Raw genomic sequence first — 9,558 nt, 5'->3', positions numbered from 1 at the left:
GGGGGGAGGGAGGACTGCCGTGCTCCAGGACATGGCTGCTCAGTATGCAGTCACCCCAGACCCTGTTCCTGAGCTATATAGTTGGGATCCACCCAGACTCTGCAGGGACTCTACTGAGCTTTCCCTCAGCTCCAGGAAAGTCCCCAAAGACCAAACTGCTTCCCTTAAAAGCATTCCACCATGGCTCATTTGTAGGGACAGCTTCCCTTTGGCTCTGCCTTAAAAGCAGGAGCCAGAACTTTCCAGAACAAAGCACATTGAGCCCCTGGGTTCAGACACAGTATGGAAAAGTATGTGTCTCCAAAGAGGGGCCTCCCTCACTGGCACCCCCACAAGGAGAGGAGTGGTGAATGACCCGAGCTTCTACGTATAGGAGATACTACTGCCCAGCTCGGGGGAGGGTCTCAGAAGTGCCCTTGGGAGCACCTCTTTGCATCCTGCCACAGGTGCCTAGGCTGTCACTGATGCTAGCATCCCATACTGACTTCCGCAGCAGCAGCCATGATGAGCTTCTCTCCTAGGAGCCCCGAGACAGAGCCACATGGAGGGAGGTGTCCATTTGTGGTGAAAACCAGGCTGAGAAACAAACTCAGTGAACTCAGCAACCCCAGAGCCCCACAGCTGGCTGTGTGCTCCTGCCCGCCACCCACAGCCTCTTCCAGTGTTCACTGACAGCAGGGACAATCAGAGAAGCTGCTGCTCACAGGCAGGTCTTTCCTCAGAACTGCGATAGCTACCCCCCACCCCCTATCTACCAGAGTTTCTCCTCTTGACTATGTTTCTGAAGGCAACATATCCACGCTCAGGAAAAACAAAAACAAAAACAAAAACAAAACCTTTCATGTGCAGGCAGAACAAGAACCAATCCCTCAGCCAGCCACGGGAATCTGCTAGACCCTTGGATCCCTCCTATCTCACGTACACCGATGGCCTCGTGAGCCACTATAAGTCAGTAGTGATTGTTGTCCCACGGACAGTCACCATCTCATCCATTTTACATTATAAATGTGAAATGTGGCTTCCGAAAATGTGGCTAGCTGCTGTGGTCTGGAAGTCACTGCCATGTCCCCCCAGAAGTTCATGTGCTGGAGCAAGTCCCTCTGTGGTGAAGACACAGAGGGCAGAAAGCTGACTTCCCACCCTACCCTCGCCTTCTATTCCTGAACCCCGCCCAGGGACATCTGAATAGGTGGAAGCAGACGAAGAGAGCAAGGAGCTCCCAGCCCTGTGTGTTCCAGGTTCTGTGAGCTGGTTCTACTTCAGCCCACCATCTGGCACTCCGCTTGGATCTACAGTGTTTACTTTCTGGAACTCTGCAGTCATGGGGTCTGAGACAGGAAGCGACTGTGTGTGGAAAACTGCGCTTCCTTTTCATATGTTCTGGTGCCGCAGAACAGCTTGCTTTCTGTACTTTAAAAACAAACCAGAAAGGAAAAACGAAAAGGGGCTAGCAAAGCCCTTTCTTTTCTTTTCCCCACCGAAGCAGGAAGCCTAGAGACTCCTCTCTCTCTCTCTCTCTCTCTCTCTCTCTCTCTCTCTCTCTGAAAGGTGGGTCACCTGGTGCCTGGTGTAATGGAAGGGTGTCATCAGGTGCCTTGTCTCATCTCATTAAGGGTGCCCTCGGAACCTCTTGGCTCTTCTGGGATCTGCAGGTAAGCTGGGTGGGTGTTGGGACATGACACCTGTGTTGTATAGTAGTGAGCCCTAGGAAGGCCAAGAGTGTGTCAGTGGGAGGCCTGAGCACTAGTTGGTCCTCTGTCCCCCAAGATTTGCACTGTTAGTGGGGTGCAATGGAAACCTTCTACTATATAACAAAGACCCTAGCTTTGGAACTGAGAACGGGGGACCCTGTAAACTCTGCTCTACAACAGCCATCTTGCTACTCTCTCCCTCAACCAACTCTGTCCTCACCTGCTTCCTCCTTGAGGTGTTCCTGGAAGCTCCCAGACTCCATGAGGCAGGAACTCTGAGTCATGTTTCTATTTTCTGTACCCCCAGAAAGTAGAAACCCCAGAGAGTGGTAGAACCCATATGGAGCCTTGTCAGCCTCTCTTGCAGTAGGCATAAGTTCCCTGGAAGAGAACACGAAGCACGTGGTACCCATGAGTGAAGCAGACATGGAGGAGGGATGGTGAGCCAACTGATGCCCCCAACTAAATAGCTACGGGGGATACCAAGACCAGTTGCTATGGGTGTGGCTATATTGTCTTTCAGTTCTCTGGTCCCAAGTGCAGAGACCCCCAGGGCTCTGGTTGACCTTTTGTGGGTCAGGGCCATCAAAGATCACTTCCAGTGTCAGGAAATGGGGGCTGCATGAGAACCTGGCACCTCCAAGCAGCAAGTGCCAGAGGAACAGGCCTGTCTCACAGATGATGAAAACTATTTTGATTAAAGAGGTCACACTAAGGCCCAGGTCTGCACAGAGCCCTAACTATTGATGCCACACAGTTAGATCTACATAGGTCTCCTTTCTGCACACAGTGAGACCGCTGTCCTAGGGACTTTTCCCTATCTTCAGAGTGTACCGAAGGGGCAGAAGGCCCTCAGGTGTGCAGCCACCTCCAGGTCTCAGCAGGTCCTTCATCAGCTCCGAATCTCTCTAATTGGCAGATCTTACTATGTGTCCCCTAGGAGTTGTCTCTATCAGTGCTGAACTGCAGATCTTCTGTGGCTCCAGAATTCCCTAAATTATCCATGAGACCAGATATCATGGATGGGAGCAGGCCTAGTCCTAGATCTCATGAAGGGATATGGGCCTAGCTATTATGGATGGAAACAGGCCCAGTGTACTGACCCAGATATCATGGATGGGAGCAAGCCCAGTGTACTCACCTATTATGGATGGGAGCAGGCCCAGTGTACTGACCCAGATATCATGAATGTGATCAGGCCCAATGTACTGACCCAGATATCATGGATGGGAACAAGCCCAGTGTACTCAACTAACTATTATGGATGGGAGAAGGCCCAGTGTACTGACCCAGATATCATGGATGGACGCAGGCCCAGTATACTCACCCAGATACCATGGACGGGAGCGGGCCCAGTGTACTCATCCAGTCTGACCACCCTTGCTCAGAGAAGCTGATCTGTCCTGTGAGACACCTGTCCGTATCTAGAAGCCCAGACTGCTTTTAGAATAGACTGGTGTTTCCAAAAGTCATGCAGTCTGACCATGCTGCCTCCTTCGTTTTCTCATTCACTCACTCTCTCACTCCCCTCTTCCCTTTTCACTGCCTGTTCCTGTCCTCTAGCCTCCTCTCTTGTCATGGGGCCTTTGTAGATGGTGCTACCACACTCAGTATTCTGCACCTACACACACACACATACACACACACACACACACACAAACCATAAAGTTCCCTTTCATCAAGCTAACTACTGCTCATCTTTTACATGTCAGCCTTTCTCACTCCCAGAATGTGTCAGGACTCTTGTTCTTCTACGTAGTCGCAAAGTAGCTCTTACCAGCAGTCATAGCAACATGGATGTGCTTGTTCAATGGCTATCTTCCCAGTGGTCAAAAGCCCTGGAGAAGAGACACCTTGTCCCCTGGAGCCTGACCAATACAGATGCGAATGCTCGCAGCCAACCATGGGACTGAGCAGGGGAACCCCAATAGAAGAGCTTAGGGAAGGACTGAAGGAGCTGAAGGGGTTTGCAACTCCATAGGAAGAACAACAATACCAACCAACCAGACTCCTCAGAGCTCCCAGGGACTAAAACCACCAACCAAAGAGTACACATGGAGGGACCCATGGTTCCAGCTGCATATGTAGCAGAGGATGGCCTTATCTGTTATCAGTGGGAGGAGAGGCCCTTGGTCCTGTGGAGGCTTGATGCCCCAGAGTAGGGGAGCGCTAGGGCGGTGAGGTGGGAGTGGGTGAGTGGGGGTAGGAACACCCTCATAAAGGCAGGGAGGAGGGGATGGGGGGATTGCAGAGGGGAAACCAGGAAGGGAGATAACACTTGAAATGTAAATAAATAAAATAAACAAGAGAAAGACAGAGACAAAGAGACACAGAGAGACAGAAAGAGAGAAAGAGAGAGAGCACACTGAGAGGGAGGACAGAACCTGCCCATCCACCTCAGCCACCGCCACCTAGAAATGTCCCCTTCTGAAGCTCCGTGCTCTGTCCTCATCACAGCTGTTTCTGACTCTCCTTGTGGCGCCCAGAAGGAAGAATGTCAGACACCAGTCTTTCACTAGGACAAAGTATCTTAATTGTTCCCATTATCTTCGAGCTTTTACTATTCCCGCTGTTGGCCTTCCTTTTCAAAGGAAGACAGAAGATGCTGCCGGGGCTCCTAATGCGCATGCTCATTGGCTTGATTCAGCCGGCCATGAAGGAGAAACCCTGTCTGGTCCTTTTACACAGTCTTCGGTGTAATAAAGATGGGAGGGGGGAGCTATGTGTGGAAAGCACCCTCAAGGGATCCCTTGTGTGAGGCTGGCACTCCAGAAGCAGAGGCCTAGGCACAGGAGGATCTACATAGGCAGGAGACTGAGCAGGCGCTTCTTCCCCTGAGGTGCAAACAGGGATAGAAGCCTCAAGCAGGCTTCCTGGGTTCCGATTCTTGCCCTTCAGCCAGACATTGAACAAGGCACTTGCTTGTACTCAGAACACAGTGCTCCCCACTGCCCCAGCTCTCCTCTAGGAGTCACTGCGACTGCCAGCACCTAGTTGTGGGTGAGTTGATCTGTCTGCTTCCAGAGCGAATATCTGCCATTGTTCTGGCCAGCTCGAGCAGCCTATCCCACTCCAAGGACTGACTCGGGGGTGGAGCTAGGCAGCATGGTATTCAAGACCCAGACTTGCAACCCAGCTAACGAAAGAGGGGTTCATGGAGGCCAACTCACAGAGACCCATCATGTAGATGAGAAACAGGACAAAGATGAAGGATGAAGAAGGGAGAACCTGAGCCGTGATCGAAGCACCTGGGTACAGTTACGCCCGGAGCTTTCTGCTCTTGAATTTTCAGTTACGGAAGGCCTTTCTGGAAGCTTCTGTATAAATTGCATTTCTGTCCATTAAAATTGAAATAGGAAAAAAAACTAATAATAAATAAAGGATAGTGCCAGGTGTGGTGGCTCATGCCTGAGATCCCAGCACTTGGAAGGCTGAGGCAGGAGGATTACCATGAGTTTGTTGCCTGAGCTATACTGAAACAGTGTCTTGGGACTGTCCAGTAGTGCCAGCCCACATCCCTGACATGGCAGTGATAAGGCTGTGATTTCAGCTCTGTCACCTGTCTGGACTTCATAAACTATTATAGACCTTTGGACTGACCACCCATCTGCCTGTGGACAGCCTCAAGATGTCTGTCCAGCTAGCACACCTAGCATGTACAAAAACCCCCAAGTTTTTGCCGGGCAGTGGTGCACTCCTTTAATCCCAGCACTTGGGAGGCAGAGGCAGGCGGATTTCTGAGTTCAAGGCCAGCCTGGTCTACAGAGTGAGTTCCAGGACAGAGAAAACCTGTCACAAAAATAAATAAATAAATAAATAAATAAATAAATAAATAAATAAATAATTATAAAGCCTGAGTGATCCCAGCATAGCATAACCCAGGAGTGGTGGTGTCACGGGTAACCTAAGCACTCAGAGAGAAAGGCAGTTCGAGATCATTTTCAGCTATGGCAACCTGAGGTCATGGTGAGCCATAGAGAACTGTCTCAAGAGAAAAGAAAGAAGGGAGGGAGAGGGGAAGGAAAATATCAAGGAGGATGAAAGGAAAGGAAAGGAAAGGAAAGGAAAGGAAAGGAAAGGAAAGGAAAGGAAAGGAAAAGAAAATGTGTTCTGCCACAAAGGATTTGGTAACCCTGAACCTTAGAAAAGAGGCTGGCACTGGAGAAGGAAGCCCAGGAAGGCCCTGGCCACGGCCTAGGCCCAAGACGGGCCTGGGGAGACCAGTATCATCAGCAGACAGGAAACAATGCCTGAAGTTGCCAGACCCAGTGCTGGCACATGCTGCCTTCTCCACGGTCCTCCATATAGACATCAGGATCTAGAGACAAGCCATTTATGATGTTTAGTGGGTCACACCTTGAAGAAAGTACCATGCAGTCTTCTACTGTCCTGACCACACCCATAGGTCCTCCTCAAGGTCAGCTCAGAGCAGACACCAGATCCTCCTAGCAGAGGGCTCCGGAGCCTCTGGGTTCTAGAGAGTGGCCCTGCTCGACCCTCCTTGGACCCGGAGGCCATCTATCTTTTATTCTCAAGCCACGGTCTCCATGGCTTCCTCCATGGTCTGTCTACCTCCCGTGGGAAACTTGGCATTTTTCTCTGAAAGTGTGACACTCCTCTTGGACCAACCACATAGCATCAGGAGCCCGTAGCAAGTTCCATCAGGTGGCCTTTGGGACAGTGTCCAGCAGGGCTGCCATCTGGAACTCCTCACCCCAGTGGAATTTCAGAGAGCAGCCCAGATGGTGGGACAACTGGCTGCTGACACTGCATACCTCACACAAGGGAACCTACCTATCCTCCAAGGGCTCAAAGTTTCTGCAGTAAGCAAGAGACAGGGGCATCCATCTAAGAGTCTCCTGAAAATGGCAAAGAAGCACAAGATTATTTCTCTTTTCAAACCACGGGTCATTACACCGGTGGTGCCATCGCTGGCTTCATGCTTCCTCAGCAAGCATGGGGTGGTAGGAGTCATACAGAGAAGGAACCCTCTCCATTCAACCCTCGCAGGAAGCTCCTAGGGTGAGAATCCAGCTGTCTTCAGGTCCTGCTGGGGATCTATCAGACCTGAACTTCAATCTGGCTGTGTAACACTGGGGTGAAAACATCTCAGGGCCACATTGCATAAAATAAACACCACCGTAAAGCTTAGGGTTTGCAGAACTAAGTAAACAGCGCTTGCCTTAGAGCTGAGAGTTAACCCTAGGGTGCGTGATGGCAGATACATGTCCCCATGCATCTTCCTTACTGCACACGTCACATGACATAGCAAGCCTTCTGTGTCCCTGTGAGCCAATTGACTTTGGCTTATAACAAATCATCACTAGTAGTTCACCAACAGCAACATCCCCCCACTCAGCCAGCTAATAGTGGGGGATGATGCTTAGGGCCAACATGCTTGTTTCCTCTCTATAGAGTGTGGTACTTTTTAAAAAACCAATTCAGATTGTCTGTTTCCACACCCAAGCCTGTCAGGTTATGTCTCCTTCCTACCCACTCCCTCCCACGGGTGGCAGGGTACCTGCTCTGCACACAAACACTTTTCTCCTGGATCCGTCAGAGTCTGCAGTCATCAGCTGCCTACCTAGTCTATCTCCATCTCCTCACACAACCCAACATAGTCTGATGTTTGGTTCATCTGTAATTCAACCATAAATAATGACATTTTCCTGGTGCCCTGAAATGAGGTTACACATCAGAGTCCGAGCCCCGCGGCAGGAAAGGAAACATCTCTGGAGAATTTCTGGGAAAGCTTTGCCCTGATAAAGAAATGTCTTCTTTTTTCTTTCTATTTTGTTTTGTTTTTTGTTTTTTGTTTTTTGTTTTTTTTTTTTTTTTTTTTTTTTTTTTGGTTTTTTCGAGACAGGGTTTCTCTGTGTAGCCCTGGCTGTCCTGGCACTCACTTTGTAGACCAGGCTGGCCTCGAACTCAGAAATNAGCCCTGGCTGTCCTGGCACTCACTTTGTAGACCAGGCTGGCCTCGAACTCAGAAATCCGCCTGCCTCTGCCTCCCAAGTGCTGGGACTAAAGGCGTGCGCCACCACGCCCGGCTCTATTTTGAATGTTGATGTGATGGCTAGGGTCTGGTGGCCAGATTTTAGCAACAAAGTCTAAGGGTACTCACTATAGACAGTGACTCAGGAAGCAAGTCTGAGTTCTCCCTGACATCCTCCAGCCACTCTCTGAGCCTCGCATTGCCTGTCTATACCACATGTGCTTAAGTTATTGTTTGGTGCAGTTAAATTTACTCTCAAGTGAGATCAACCCCCCCTTGGATACATTAACCACGATTCGTAGAAGATAGCCCTAATTTCATGCCTTAGCCAAGGCACCCCAGTGACTCAGGCTTCAAGCCAGAATACTTGGAAGTACCACATATCCAGAACCCACAGAGAAAGCCTGTCTTCTGGCAGTGGGAGCTCTCCATGACCTGAGGGTGGAGGTATGAGGGTGGGGATCTCAGGAGGACCTCAGCCAGTTCACAATGAGGGAAGGAGTCACCTACTCACCTGGTCCAAGGCCTATTCCTCAGTTGAACAGCTTGGAAACACCAAGTTTCTGATCGTCAAAAGCAGAATCATAGAGAAGCCGTACCCAAGCTCCAAACCTTCTCTCCTCTGGATGCAGCAGGCAGATCTCCTCTGTAGGCACCCAGTTAGTGCAAACTGCCCCAGCAGATGGGTGCCAGCCCTCATTCCTCTTAATTCTGCTTAGTTTAAACAAAAATGAACTTCCTATTTTGCTTCTCAACACCCTGTTGGGCCCCAGAGCATATCCTGGGTCTCTGGCTTAGCCTTTCTGGCCTCTCTCAGGTGACAGATCCTTTTTAGAGCAACTCAAAGGGGACTTGACCATAACAGTTGTAGGTCAGTTCTACAGAGGTGACTTCAGGAAACTGTCCAGATGTAGACAAGACTCCAAGGATGTGACTTGGAGAAGGAAGAACCTCCCGTCTCCTTCAGAAGGTCACCGGCAGGTGGCCTTAACCATTGCATGGCTTTGGGGAAAGGCCATCTACAGTCCAGAATGGTACTGCCCTCATCACTGTCCCCTGGCCAGAAGGACAGAGGGCACAGTCAGGAAGCCAGGATTCTGCTTTCTGGTCCAACATTGACTCACCACGAAACCCTGAGCCTCTGCGTCCTCCTCTCAGAATGTAGTTACTTCCATTAGAATGGTATCTGCAGGGGCTGAGAGATGATGGCTCAGCAGAGACCCTGGATTCAGGTCCCAGTACCTGCATGGTGACTTGCAACCATTCTTAACTCCAGTTCTGAAGGATCTGGCACCCTTTTCTGAACGTGAGGAGTACTAGGTATGCATTAGTACACATTACCTGCATACAGGCAAAACATGTATGCACATAAAATTAAAAAAAAAAACTTTGAAATTTGTTTAAAGCATGGTGTCTGCATGAGTCAGGGCTCATTCAGTAGCTGCAGACAGCAGACTCTCCGACTAGGAATGGCATAAGTCAGAGAAAGGATGTGCTGGTGCTCAGGGGTAGTGTGAACTTCAGGCACATCCAAATCAAGATTAAGCCTCTCCCCCTCCTGGCTGATGCCTTGTAGCTGGCTGTTCCCAGACTCCTGGCCTGTTCTGGTGACAAGATGGTGCCAGCTGTCCAGCTTCTTTCTTAACAGCTCCAAGCACTTGGCTCAGAGAACATTCTCTTCTCCTCTTCACACGTGCAATGGATTAACTTTCTTTTGCTGTGACCAAGTGCCTGAGAGAAGCAATGTAAGAGGAAGAGCTAACTGCTGGGTTGGCTCACTGTTTTAGAAAATTTGAGCCAAGACTGCTATTAACCACTGTACTGGCTGGTTTTAGGTGTCAACTTGACACAGGCTGGGGTTATCACAGAGAA

General features: G+C 50.0%; 1 long non-coding RNA gene across 1 annotated transcript in view; it reads right to left on the bottom strand.

Annotated features, from left to right (window-relative positions):
• LOC110293880 overlaps positions 1 to 8,351 on the bottom strand; it is a 10,840-nt gene extending 2,489 nt beyond the window's left edge. The window contains exon 1 of the long non-coding RNA XR_002377879.1: positions 8,201 to 8,351. This is a non-coding gene — a long non-coding RNA (uncharacterized LOC110293880). The remainder of the gene's footprint in view (positions 1 to 8,200) is intronic.
• Positions 8,352 to 9,558: the final 1,207 nt, after the last annotated feature.

Source organism: Mus caroli, chromosome 5, assembly GCF_900094665.2.
Source record: "Mus caroli chromosome 5, CAROLI_EIJ_v1.1, whole genome shotgun sequence".
NCBI lineage: Eukaryota > Metazoa > Chordata > Mammalia > Rodentia > Muridae > Mus > Mus caroli.
The sequence above is the reverse complement of the archived record's forward strand: the minus strand, read 5'-3'. Positions and strand labels throughout refer to the sequence as shown.